This window comes from Glycine soja, chromosome 5 (genome assembly GCF_004193775.1).
Source record: "Glycine soja cultivar W05 chromosome 5, ASM419377v2, whole genome shotgun sequence".
Classification (NCBI taxonomy): Eukaryota; Viridiplantae; Streptophyta; class Magnoliopsida; order Fabales; family Fabaceae; genus Glycine; species Glycine soja.
This window is the reverse complement of record NC_041006.1, coordinates 31,770,457-31,785,578: the sequence shown is the minus strand read 5'-3', so window position 1 is coordinate 31,785,578 and position 15,122 is coordinate 31,770,457. Positions and strand designations below refer to the sequence as shown.

The 15,122-nt window shown below is 38.7% G+C and overlaps 1 pseudogene; it reads left to right on the top strand.

Moving 5' to 3' along the window:
- Positions 1–3,938: 3,938 nt before the first annotated feature.
- On the top strand, positions 3,939–13,163 carry LOC114411299 (annotated as a pseudogene).
- The last annotated feature ends 1,959 nt before the right edge of the window (positions 13,164–15,122 follow it).

Below are 15,122 nucleotides of genomic sequence, written 5' to 3'. Positions count from 1 at the left end.
GTAGCTGGTGCCTCCATCGGGTCATCCTGAACGTCTGGGTTAGGGATGACTGGCTCATCGATGTGATCCGCAGTCACAGCGACTCGCTGCCTCCGTGCGGATGCAGTAGGTTGTCGACGCTGTGGAGCATCATCGGAATCATCATGATCTCCTCTGCCTACACCTCTGCGAGTGACCTGACCTAAGGCACGACCTAATCCTCTGGTCCTAACCATGATCTGCATTGAAATCATTGACTAAATCAATAAGCACACACACTTGTGTGTTCGAAATCATTGAACGAAGATGGAATATCCAACTTCATCACCTATTACATGTGGCTGTCAAGTTTTCGAATGCAGAGTTCAATCATAATTGAATTTATCTTATTATTTCCAGTAGTTAGTATCTGGGATAGACCTGCTATTTTGTATCTGATGTTGCTTCACATTGAATTTATCTTATTATTTTCAGTAGTTAGTAAGAAATTGGAAACATGTGTCTATGATAATTGTGAAAACATCCAAATTTGATATTAATCTCTATCACAATCGTAGTTACATTGTTAACCATAAACAACGGGAGATAGAACTAGTGCTAAGAAATTTGGGCAAAGTGAAAGAGTATTTATGCTTTGTTCTAAGCTGAGATTTTGATGTAATTAAAGAAAGCACATCAAGCATGAGGTGCCCTTTCTTGGCCTCTGGCAATAGAGAGAAGTGCTAAAGAAATGAGGAAGAGGAAGGACAAGCCAATGTGACTCATGGTTGTCTCTTTGGTTTTGCGTAAATGACTTGGAAGCAGAAAAGGAGGTAGCTTTTGGAGGTTATATTAGACATATACTCAAATTCTAAAACAGTATCAGAGTCTATCCTAGATTCACTCTTAGGCCAACCATACTTATCTACACTCTAGATGTATTTTCTTAGACATAAAAGGGTGTTATTGGATCACCCATATTTGTATCCACTCTAGATGTTTATTTCTAGGCATCAGGGGGTGTTACTATTGGCTACTCACCTTTGTCCATGCTCTAAAGGTCCACTCCTTATAAAGGTTGGGGCAATCATCACCTTAAAAGCTGGTTTTGTGGAATTGAGTTCAGCCATAAGTCCAAATTCTAAGATAGTATCAAAGTCTATGCTAGATTCGTTATTGGGCTACTTGTATTTGTCTACGCTCTATGCTATAGATGTTTATTCTCAAGTGTGAAGATGTTGTTATTGGTTCACCTCCCATTTGACTATGCCCTATGCTATATAGGACCAATGTAGTCTTTATATGGCTTGGGTAGTCTTTATATGGCTTGGGTAGTCCTCATTTGTCTATGCTCTATGCTATATAGGACCAATGTAGTCTTTATATGGCTTGGGTAGTCTTTATATGGCTTGGGTAGTCCTCATTTGTCTATGATCTATGCTATATAGGACCAATGTAGTCTTTATATAGGACCAATGTAACAGATTCTTACATTGTTTTGTAGGTATCCTACATATTAGTATCAGATCATCTTCATAGTGGAGCTTTTATTCGTCTTTATTCTCAAATGACCAAACCATCTAAGGCAAAATTCTATCATCTTTCATCAATAAGTGGTACTCTGAGTTTTTGTCTTAACACATTCATTCCTAAGCTTTTATATTTTGTTATATTTCCACTAATTTCACCACAATATTCTGATATTTATAAAGCTTTTATATTAAGTCTCTCACTCCCCTTTTTCTGCCATAACTTAAGCCTATAGATAATTCTTTACCCCATGTGTGGTTCCTAAAGATTAGTATAATCATCACATACTAGGTATCTTTTGGAATTTTTTAAATGAAAAAGAGGATACTATTTCGATAATCAATATATAATCATAATTCATGATAATCAATCTAATCAATATAATCATAATTCATGCTAATCAATATATACTATTTCAATAATTCCCTAAAAGAGGATACATCTATATATAATCATAATCATGCTAATCAATCTAATTCATTCTGAAAAGAGGATAAAATGAAATTGTGGTTGTTTACGGATCAGGTGATCCGTAAGCATTTTCCGGATCAAGTTGATCCGTAAGAGGAAAATGCTTACGGATCACCTAATCCGTAAACAACTCCAAGCTTCCCTACTCTGACATCAATGGTGGAAAACGATTGAAATGCCTACCTCGACGATCGACCCTGACGATGCTAGACGGTGGACGCTGGTTCGTGGCTCGTGGCTCCTCTTGACGGCAACACGGCTCCCTTCACGGTGGTTCGTGGTTCGTGGCTCATGGCCGAGGAAGAAGACGAAGATGGTAGCGTGAGGAAGAAGAATGGCTGGCTGCAAGGAGAATGCGACGAAGAAGAAGAAGAATGCGACGAAAAAGAATGGCTTTGTGGGGGGAAAGAAGAAGAATGCAAGGAAGGAAGAAGACGAATACGAGGAAGAAAAAGAGTGTTGGGTGCGTGAGGAGGAGAGAGAGTAGCGGGAGAGAGAGAGTCAGACATTTTTTTAAAAATTAACCCAGGGGCATAAATGACATTTCACATAAAGTGTTGGGTGCACCAGCAAAAATGCTGGGTGCACCTAGCAACACTCTTTCCCTTTCAACTGCAAACTACAACCAACGTATTCAGTTTGAACTTGATCCCTACTGACCCACGTGCCTACCCTCCCTAGCTCATTACCTACGACTTTCACCACTCTTATTGCCTCATGATCTTACTTGTTTTTGTCTTGTCCTACCTTTTCTTTTTCTTTTGCTTTAATATTTGGCAATTTCTGATCCACGCAAGCTTCCTTTTCCACACAACATGCCTTATGTCTGTTGATTTCCTCGGTAGCAGGTTGGTCTTTATCCAAAGGACTATTTTTTGAAAATCCCATTGTTTCCTCCATCCAACCATCTCTCCAATGTCATCATATGGATTCTCTCCGCCCTCTTCATCCACCATGTTGTCTTCTTTAGCTTCTTCTCTGTTTTCTGATTCCGAATATCCATACCCATGACACTACATTCAAAATTGCTCTTATCAAATGCATATTTTCGTTGATACCTACACCAATTGTAGGGATGATACCTGCACCAAGAATATCTCATAATCCACTCTTTTCATGTTGGAAGTATCACTATCTGCAGTTATATACTTTCCAAACGAGCTTGCCACCGCTATTAATGCTTTTTCTCCTTAACAATGAAGTGGGATTCCACTACAACTCACCCATGCTAACCTGTTTCCTACTGTAACCTCTTCTCTCCATTTTTCGTTCAAATGGAAGATAGAGAACAATCATTCTGTCTCTTCTTTGCATATTGTTGTTATAGCTTCTTTTGTTATCCCTCTAATCATTGCCGTGTCATCTCCAACGTAGTTGAGTTTCACTTCCCCTTCTCCTTGAAGCATGAAGACGTCTTCCAGCTGATCGAACATTGAGAGGTCCCTCAACCTACCAATCTAACTCTTATCTAACCATTCTTTGTTGTTTTCAATTAATTTCAGCTTCTTACCCCACCATTTGTGCTCTTTGAATGACTCAAGGAATTTGGAGAAGAAAAAGGTGGATATTCTACCATTCTTCCTCACCCCACACTACCCGTCTTTTTCTCTTTTTTTCTCTCTCATACTTTGAGAAATATTTATTAAAGAGGTGTATCTTTATAATATGAAATGAAATCAAGCTAAAAAAAAACTATTATTTTTTTGTATTATATAAAAGAAAATTTACTAGGTGTTGGTAGGCTAGGTGCATGAAAGATATTTATAACATATGTGACATGATATTTTTCACATTTCATAATTTTTTTTTCTTCTCATTTTTTTCTGTCTGAGCCTGCAACTGTTGCTTGTCATGTATTTGTGACCGAACCTCAACAGAATAAAAAGCCAAATCCCGAAAGCACAAAGCCACACTATAATTGAACTATAGAAGCCTCTTTCTTTCTTTCTTCTTTTTCTTCTTCTATCATATCAAAAGTCATGGTCACGAGACCAGAAAGTGAGAAGGACCCTCCACAACCACCTTCACGTGACTTTTTGGACACAATACAAGAAATCACCAGAATCTATAGTTCACTATCACCTAGACCTTCTATTGAAGAAGTGGAAGCTTCCACGTCCACTATGGACACCCTCAACAACAAGGAACAAACCAAACTCAACGAAACTCTGAACCTTAACCGCCCCTTAGAATTTGAGGACTAAGGGCTGCCTCCAGAAAGAAGAGAAGGTAAGAGAAAACTGATATTATTAAATTTTGTTTTGCTTAAGAGATTTCATACATATATATAGTCTATCCTATTACTAGACCGAGGTCCGACAATTTATCGACAATCATAACAGAAAGATGCTAACAACTAGCAATACTCTAACATAATTATTTCCTTAACTAACTATGATATTTTGCTTATGCCAAATAAGTCTTTTACTCATAATCTTTCAGGTATGAAGGTCGATAATGCTTCCTCTTAGGCCTATCTTTTGAAGCTTCTTTTGGCACATTTTTTTCCACTTACACCTCCTTAGTTTTTGCCTTAACATTCTCATGCGTATCAGACCAAACCTTGTCCTCAAGGTGGTAGGTAGCCTTTAAGTCAAACCAGTCCTCACATGAGGTGTCTTCTGGGGCTAATCCAGTCCATTGAGTAAGGACTTTCTATTTTGGCGCAGAAGAAGTAGAGTCCCATCGAGTTGCCAAGAAGACTAAAGGACGAACCTCAGGTTTGTTGTCCACTACCAACATTGGTAGAGCTATAGGTTCTAGCATTATCGAAGAAGATTGATAAAATGGTTTCAGAATTGAGCAGTGGAACACCGGGTGAATGCGGGAGTGTTCTAGCAACTGGAGTTTATAGGCAACTTTTTGGATTCAATCTTCCACCTGAAATGGTCCATAAAATCGCTTGGATAATTTTGAATAAGATTGTCCTGTAGCTGAGACTTGCTGGTGTGGTCTCAATTTCACCATCACTCAATCACGAATTTGAAACTCCTTATCCCTCCTATGTCCATCTGCTACCTTCTTCATGCAATTTTGAGCTTTCAACAGTTTCTTGCTTAGGGAAGAAAATACCAAGTCTCGATTTGTAAGTAACTCATCTACTACTTCGAGATTAGAGGTGCCTGTGATGTATTGTGGGGTATTAGGAGGTTTGCGACCAAAGGTGAGCTCAAATGGTGAAAGGCCAGTACCAGAGTGGGATGATGTGTTGTAGGACCATTCGGCCCACATAAGAAATCGCCCCTATGAGGACGGTCTGTTATGAACAAAGGCCCTAAGATATTGCTCAGCGATTCGATTCGATCCTTTGATTTGACCATCCAATTGACGGTGGTAGGCAGAGCTCATGCGGAGCTTCGTGCCACTCAAGGAGAACAACTCCCGTTAGAATCTACTAATGAATAGTGGATCCCTATCCGACATGATGCTATAGGGCATATGGTGAAGCTTACCGACAATGTCCAAGAATAGCAAGGCTACTGAATGAGCATTTGGTGTGTGGGTAGCATACCCAAGTGGATACCCTTCAAAAATCTATCCACCACCACCAAAATTGATGTATGATCGCGATACGCCAGTAGACTGGAGATGAAATCCATGGATAAATCTTCCCATGGTCTTGACGGTATCGGCAACAGAACCAATAATGCCGTCAATGTTGGCAACCTAAACACCTAGCAATGAATTTGCGAACATCCTGGTGAATGTCAGCCCAAGTAAAATTATCGTTTAGGTGAGCCAGAGTTTTGTAGACCCCCATATGGCCTCCCGTTGATGACTAGTGAAACTCAGACAATAGAGTTTGAATAAAAGGAAGTCCATTTGATAACCAAATTCCTTTGTTTTTCATGATGAAATCTTAAGTAATGGAATAATTGAGATGAGAGTCAGGCTCAGACTGGATGGCTTGTTGGAGTGTGAGAAAATCAGAATTTGCGATTAGCTCCTTCTTCAATTCCTCAAGAAAAGCGAAGTGCGGTGTGGACAATAACAACAAAGTCCTTGCAGGTGGTTCATAGACTCTTGATAAGGCATTTGCCACCACGTTGGATTTGCCGACACGATATTGGATTGTGTAATCATATCCAAGAAGACGAGATAAGTACAATTGTTGTTCAGGGATCTGTATCACCTATGCCATGAGTTCCTTAAGACTTTGGTGTTCGGTGAGGACGATAAAGCAGTGTCCTAACAGATATTGACGCCACTTCTTGACCACCATGGTAATGGCGGCAAGTTCTCGGATGTAAGTGGATGCACCAGTTAATTTGGGGCAAAACTGCTTACTGAAGAAGGCAATGGGGTGACCTTCCTGCGAAAGCATGGCACCCATTCCCACTTCTGAGGCGTCTGTCTCGACTACGAATGGAATGGCGAAGTTGGGTAAGGCTAGGACTGGTGCCGCACTGATGGCATCCTTGAGAGCTTGAAAAGCAAGGTCTGCCTCTGGTGGCCACTTGAACTACTCATGGGCTAGGAGGTGCGTTAATGGTGCCGCTATGGTTGCATAGCCTTTAATGAATCTACGATAGAATCCCTTCAGACCAAGGAACCCGTGCAAGGCCCGAAATGAACGCGGTGGTGGCCATTGTTGGATAGCCTTCACCTTTTTTGGTACTAGTTCTACTCCTGTTGCCGAAACCAAGTGACCCAGGTATTCTATTTGGGTCTAAGCAAAACAACATTTGAACAACCTGAGGTGAAATTCTCCATTCTGTAAAACCTGGAATGCAGTTGTGAGATGGAGCAGATGATCATTGAAGGTAGCACTATAAATTAAAATATCGTCGAAGAAAATTATAATATATTTGTGCAAATAAGGTTTGAATATCTGATTCATTGTAGCTTGGAATGAGGATGACGTGTTGCACAGGCTAAAAGGCATCATACGAAACTCGTAATGGCCTTGGTGCATGCGAAAAGCTGTTTTGCTCACATCATCATCCTTCATTAGTATCTGATGGTAGCCTTGTAGTAAGTCTAGTTTCGAAAACCACTTGGCACCGCCGAGCTCATCCAAAAATTCAACCACCGTTGAAATAAGAAAGCGGTCTTTGATCGTGATAGCATTCAGAGCTTGGTAGTCCACACAAAATCGCCAAGAACCATCTCGCGTCTTCATAAGCAGGACCGAAGATGAAAAAGGGTTGGTGCTTAGTTGTATGAGTGTTAGTCGTCATTTACGACTAACTTTTGTATTGAAAAGTATTATGAAATTTATGTTTTTTCCTCAATTTATAGTTCTTTTTGTAGGTTTGTACATATTTTTATGTTTAGTTTAATTTTTATGTTGTAGATATTCCCTTCATTGTGTATTAATGCGTTTTCAACTTCAGTTTCAAGTGAAAAGATGAAGAATAAGAAGGTTGCAGTAGCTGGTGTCTCGCTAAGCGAGGCATATGCGCTTAGCAAGCAACATCCGCTAAGCGAGACATCAGCTCGCTTAGCGAGTTAGGAGAATCTGAAAGAGAATCTGCCATGCATGTGCGTGCTCAGCGCGCCATTAGCTCGCCCAATGAGTCATTTGTCTCTTCTGACGTCCAGTGTGCCTAACTCACTCAGCAAAATATCACTAACTCGCGCTTAGCGCGAAAATGGCACTAAGCGAGCCTTCGAGGACAAAAAGCCCTTAAAAGTTGAAGTTGGCGTAAAAAAAGGGGGGGTCTTTGAGTCTTTAGCTTTTGGAAGAATATAGATATACGTGAGAGACGCAGCAGGGCAAGGGAGCACAAAAAACCTCAGCTTTCAAGAGGATTCTAGGTTTTAGAGTGATTTCTAGGTTCCTAGAGGTGGAGGAGACATCCCCACCACTATGTAATCTGAATTTTGCTTCCAAAAACCCCTATTGTAGACGAAAGGTGATAACTTGCCATGGAAGGCTAAAGCTTTTGTTGGGAATTTCTGCTGAGCCTTGATGTAAAAACTCTTTACTATATATTTAATGTTGTTTTGATGTGTTCATTGCTTCTATATGAATTTAATTATTGCATGCTTGTGGGCTGATCACCCATGTGTGTGTAAAGTTAGGATTTTAGCATTGGAAAATGTTTTGAATCCTTAGAACTGGATAGACCAGGACTAGATAACTGTATGTATGGACACGGAGTGTAGGGATTTAGTTTTTAATATGTTGTAATCTTAATGCAATTCGTTTAGGCTAAGTTCGACGATGGATCCGAGAACGAGGTTTAAATAAAATTAGTCCATTCATGTGAGGAATCGGTGTTTGGTATATTTGCCCTCGGCATAGAACACAGAAAAAACCTTAAATAGAGAAAAACGTTTAATTGCATTAAGTTACTCAGTAGAAGGACCCAACGTTTTAATCATCTGTTTATCTCTCGCATTTATATAGTTAATTTTGTAGTTATCTTTAGAATTGCAACTATATCCTGTGTTTATTTCAATTTCATGATTTTATACAAATGTCTACTTATTGAATGAACGCTTTTCCGAATGAAACAAACTCCCTGTGATTCAATACTCGATTCTTACCTTTTTATATTACTTGTGACTCAATACACTTGCTGATAGATTTCGCATTTGTCAAAGAGCGGAACAATGAGCCCCTATTTTAGCATAGGTTCAACCTGGTTTTCAATCTCTTGTTTTTGGTAGTATGGATATCGGTACAGCCAGACATTCATGGGGGAGTTGGAAATAAGTGTAATGGAATAATTAGTGGTGTATGCTGGTGGTAGGTTCGTAGGTGGTTGGAACAGATGGTGAAATTAGGCAATGAGGCTGGAAATGGAAGGTGATTGATGGTGAGGAGAATTTGGGGAAGAAGCTGTTTGGGTTGAAGGAGGCTCTATGCACAAGTGGAAGAACGTGTTCGCTGTGTCTAAACGGGTCATGCATCGAAGCTGTCGAGGGGTTACCGGTGTGAGCTCGCTGTCACGATCACCACGTAGCTCCACCACCCTATCTTCATGGTGGAATTGCATGGTGAGAGTGTTGTAGTCCGTGAGAATTGGACCCAACGACTTCAACCATTGAAATCCCAGTACAACATCGAATCCACACAAGACTAGAACATGGAAATTGATCGAGAAGGTGTGGCCCTGGATATGTACTAGAATATCCCTGCAAAGCTGGTGGCATTGAAGTTCATCACTGTTGCCGACAATGACTCGTAATAGGGCTATGGTCTGAGTGTGGAGGCCCAGGGTTGAAACCAGTTGTTGTTGCATGAAATTATGGGTGCTACCCCCATCTATTAATATAAGCACCGACTTGCATGAAATCTGGCCCATTAAGTGAATTGTGTCAGGGGCAGCATGGTTTGAGAGGGCATGTAAACTAATTTGGGCCTAGGGTGGAGTATCCAGGTCTGTTAGTGTATTGAGCGTTAAAGAGGAAAGGGAACCTTCGGGAAGGTCTTCCTCTTCATCCTCAGAAATCAACAGAAAAATCTTAGAGGAGCAACGATGACCCTGCGAGAACTTTTCATTGCAATTAAAGCATAGCCCCTTCTCTCGTTGCGCCACAATTTCTTCCGGAGACAAGCGCTTAATCGGAATGGGTGGTGGTTTTCTAGGGAGAAGCGCGGGTGATGTCGAAACTGACGATGAAGAGCTGGTGGTTTAGCGAGGCGACAGAGGTCCCATGGTAAGGGAAAATCGAGATGGTGGTTGTCCCGAAAACGACAACGGAGGTTTGACCTGAAGGGGACGACAGGAGTCGAGGATCTTCTCTTCCTGGAGATGAGCCAGGGAAGCTGTCTGAGTTAGCGTCAGAGGTTGTAGGGCTTGTACCTCACGGTGAATCTCAACGGCGAGTCCAGAGACAAAGCAACTAATGAGGAATTGAGCCGGCAACCCCACAATGCGATTGGCCAATGATTCAAACTCAGATAGGTATTTTGTAACTGTACCTTATTGTGTTAGCTTAAAAAGTAGCCCCGTAGGGTCCTCGTAAGAGGATGGTGCAAAACGGGCTTCGAGGGCGTGAAGAAATGTAGACCATGAGGACAGTTGGGCATTCCGAGACGTCCATTGGAACCATGCAAACGTTGGATCGTCCATGTAGAAGGAGGCTATAGTCAGACGTTCACTGTCTGGAGTAGAGTGGTAGTCGAAAAACTGGGTGATCTTAAAGATCCAAACCATGGGGTCAGTGTCGTCGAAGCGGGGAACCTCTAACTTCATCCTGTGGTGGGCCGAGGCAGGTGGTTGTGCTAAGAAGTGGAAGCGGAAGAAGCAGGGAAAGGTTGGATGGTCTTTAATTGTTCTAGGCGAAGGATGACGTCATCGATCTTGGTGGACATGTTGATTTGAGAGGAGGTAAGTCGAGCAATGGCGTCCTTGATACGGTCCATGTTGGACTTTGAACGGGTTGATTCTGCCATGGCAATGAAAGCACCAAACTTTAAGACTCTGAACCTTAACTGCCCCTTAGAATTCGAGGACTAAGGGCTACCTCCAAAAAGAAGAAAAGGTAACGGAAAACTAATATTATTATTTTCTGCTTTGCTTAAGAGATTTCATACATATATATAGTCTATCCTATTACCAGACCAAGGTCCGATAATTTATCGACAATCATAATAGAAAGATGCTAACAACCAACAATACTTTAACAGAATTATTCCCTTAACTAAATATGATATTTTGCTTCTGCTAAATGAGTCTTTTACTCATAATCCTTCTGGTATGAAGGTCGGTAATGCTTCCTCTTGGGCCTATCTTTCAAAGCTTCTTCTAGCCCATTCTTTTCCACTTGCACCTCCTTAGTTTCTGCCTTAACAAAATCTCAATGCAACAACCTTCTCTCTCGATGTCCCTAAGGACCTTTTCTCTGTCCTGCAACAACTCAAGAAAACTATGGTCATGTTCCACACTCATCAAAAGAGGAGAGAGGCGCTTTATCTTCTTGAGCTTGAAAAGATGTTTCAAACCTTTGGTGATCTGATAACAATACTACAATACAAGCATCACCAGAAACAAGGCCCAAAAGGAAAATAACTGCCCCTGCACACCTCAAGGATTTGGTTAACTAATTGTTGCTGAGCTGGCACCTTCTGTGGGTTCCACTGTGGCCTTGTCTGCCATTTCCTTGTTGCTTTTCCATTCTGTTAGGATTTGCTAGCAGAAAATTACAAATTATGTTATTTCAAATATCAGTATAAATGTAGGAATGTTGTAATAAGGCAGATCAGTAAGAAAATTACCTTCTATAGTTCTTCTTTATTCTATCAAGAGGTACTGGTCCTTGAAGCCAGAAATTATTCCGAACTACCAACATGATCTCATTCAGAGGGCTTCTGAATTGGTTTCTGGAGATAGCCACAGCAAAAACTTCCCACTATACTTGAGGAACACATGGTGATCAATGAGAAAAGTGAAACTTTGGTGAAGGAAGAGGAAGAACCACTCAAGAATGACCTCCAAGTGGTAAAGCCTTCCTTGTCTGCAGGTTAGTTTATTTTCATATTTGTTATTATTATTGTTACTATGTTATTTCCTCTAATTATTATTTCATGTATTATGGCTGATGTTTGAAATATCTATTTATTTTTCTCTCTTATGTAAAGGAAAGAAGAACAATTGATGTACTTAGAATTTGTTTGCCGTATCGAATCTACATACAAAAATGGTTTTGTTTTACTTTTGAATCAAATAACATATTATGTTCTCTTAGAAGACTATAGTTAGTTCTTAGCTGCTTCAATTTGAGACCTTATCAATTAGTTCTCTAGTCTACTTGTCTTTCTAAAGCTTTTAATTTTTAAATTGTGGTCGCAATCACGGTTTTCTTGCAATCTTTGATATTGTGGGAAATTGAAGACAAATGCTGCCTACTAAAATTGCGGGCACAAACTGTTGTTTAAAACGTTGATTTGCTATAATGTTCATTCTTTGATTTGATTTTAATTTTGTAGGGGATGAAAGAACTGAGAAATTAAGTCGAATGAAAGTGGCTACTGTTATTGAAAGTTGTGCTGGTAGTGGAGCTACAACCCTTGAGCTTAGAGGGAAATTAGTGGATCAGATGGAGTGGTTGCAGGTGTCAATTGGGAAATTATCTGATGTCACTGAAATGGACCTATCTGAAAACAGACTCATGGCTCTTCCAACAACAATTGGGGGTCTCAAGGCCTTAACAATGCTTGATCTTCACTCAAACCAACTTATAAACCTTCCCCACTCATTTGGTGAATTGATAAACCTTGTTGATCTTGACCTCCACGCTAACAGATTGAAATCACTTCCTGCTACATTTGGAAACTTGACAAACATCATTGATCTAGACTTGAGCTCAAACGGGTTCATGGATTTACCAGAAACTATTGGAAATTTGAGATCTTGAAGTGATTGAATGTTGAGACGAACGAGCTTGAGGAACTGCCTTACACAATCGGCAATTGCTCATCACTATCGCTGCTTAAGTCGGATTTCAATCAGCTCAAGGCCCTTCCCGAGGCAATTGGGAAGCTTGAATGCTTTGGAGATTCTCACTTTGCACAATAATAGAGTTAAGAGGTTGCCTTCCACAACGGGTAATCTATGCAATTTGAAGGAACTTGATGTTAGCTTTCATAAACTCGAATTTGTACCGGAGAGCCTGTGTTTCGCAACTAATTTGAAAAAGTTAAACTTAGGAAAGAACTTCGCGGACCTACGAGCCTTGCCAACATCAATTGGAAATCTTGAAATGCTTGAGGAGTTGGATATAAGTGATGATCAAATAAAAGCTCTACCAAAGTCTTTGAGATTCTTGTTCAAATTGAGAGTTTTTAGGGCTGTTGAGACCCCCCTTGAGGTGCCACCCAGAGAATTGATCAAGTTGGGTGCTCAGGTAAATTTCTTGAGTTTCAATGTAACTTTTGGCTTGTTCCTATTCTGTCACCTTCTTTATTTACTTAACACTTTTGATCATTTTTTTCACGAGGAAGTTGTGCAGTATATGGCTGATTTTGTCACCAAGAGGGATGCAAAACTTGTTCCATCAAAGAAGAAAAAGAAGGGATTTTGGTTTTGGTTTTGCTCCATATTTTGCCCTCAGAATAGGAACAAGCCAAAATGGTACTTGGACAAAATCTATGTTAAAATTTATATTTCTTGTGGTTATATTTTGTTTGCCCGTTGCATATGTTTGGAAAACCTTGTTTTTCCTAATAAATTGATCTGTAATATTGGATTTGCCTTGTATTGTAAACTAGTGTTTATAATTTTGATTTTCTGTTAATTATGAATATACGAGTGTTAGTAACATAGACCTTCTGGCTGATCCATGTCATTTGTAACTGAAATGAAAAGATATGGTAATACCATATATAGTTTTTATTTTTTTTGTGTACACACATTTCCAAAGTAAAATAGACCTTGTTTTCATTGCTTTTTAGAAAGAGTTTTAATATTTTTTAACATAAAAATTGACACCATATATAGTTTTTTTTTTTTTTTTTTGTGTACACACATTTCAAAAGTATATGATAAAATCAAAGAGAATGTCTCTGTAGTCCCCATTATGTGTTCAAGAAATACTTTCCTTAAAGTGATTTGCAATTCTGCAGTTTTCCATTACGTTTTTGACCTGAAGCGTAGATTCATGCATGTGTATCTGCAGCTGCAATGCAACTAAAATATTGGGAACTGCTATAAGCATGTCTTATTTTCAACGTTTTGAATTTCATGAAAAAATGGATAAGAATTAATAGCGTGAAAGCTTTCCTTTCTTTAAAATTAAAAATTATGTCAGAATCAGAAGCCAGTCATAATCCTTAACACAATCTCATTCGGATGTAACCAAACGCATCAGCATCTTTGGTCTGCTGATGACTGTTTTTTAAATTTTTAAAAGAATGAAAGTAACTCGTATTATTATTAATAGAGATAATATAGCAATCCGTCGTTAGCTTCAACAATGGTTGACTTGGTTAAATATGTAACTAAATTGGAATAACATATAAAGAAACGTTTATTGTAATACCATGGGCTTAAACTCTGGCATTATCGTGTCAATAATATTTTCAACCCAAAATTGAAAAAGAAAAAAGTCTTCACTTTGGGCGGCTCTGGAGAAAGTTTTTGATGAACATATTTATTTGAGTTGTTTCTGTGACTAAAAACAGTGAATGTCATTACAATTTACAAATTAAAATCATCAATTTACTCATCTTTTAGCATCTTTGTCTAATGTCTCACGTTTCTCCGGACAGTTTTTTTGATCAAATTATTATATTATTAGTTTGATCTTTATTTTTTAAATTATGTAGCTATATATACTTTTCATCTTCAAACATGTCTCGGAGTTCATAGGTATTACTTCATCCCTTTCAAAATAACTATCATTTTAGATTATTTTATAAATATATGAATGAAAATAATAATTTTATAAAATTAATCTTGTATCATCATTAAAATAATATTATAATTCATCATTAATATATAAGAAATATAAATAAAAAAATAATTAATATTAAACTGAAATATTAAAATAATAATTATTTTGAGACAACTTTTTCTTAGACAAATTATAAAACAGGAGTACATTAAGCCAAACATTTCTTGATAAATTAATTTTCTAATCAGTACAATAAAATATTTATAAATCATCATTAAAATAATATTCTGTCAATTAAATTGAGTTTTATTTTTTAAAATGAAAAATTTAAATTTATTTCTCTTAGCTAAATGCATGGTTATTTATGTTAATTGTTGGGGTAGCGTTGCAGAAATAAACAAAAAAAAAAATCTTGTCCCATTGCGTTTATATTAAGGGAACAATATATTTAATGAGAAAATATGTATTCAATTTTTTATTTATAAATTTTTTTGAATTAACAATAATTACACTTAGTATTTGATTGGGTTTGGAAACTAAGATGTATACGCAGGACCATAATACAAAAAGAAGCATGTATAGCAGTGGTTCAAGGGTGTTGCTAGATGTACCCAACAATTACCTGAACTTCCAAATTTGCCCTTTATTAAGAATCAATAAAAAAAAAGCTTTCTGAAGTGCACCCAGCAGCCGTTCAAATTTCTTCTTCCGCGCGCTTCCTTCCTTTCCTCCGGCGTCCATTTCTTCTCCGTTCTTCGCGCTTCCTCCGCCATTGCCGAAGCTACAAAGGATTTTAGTTGCGTTCTCGTCGCCTTCCGTTGTGTAGGTTAGTGTTCTAACCTCCTTTATCTTTTAATCGTGTATAAAGGCTTTAG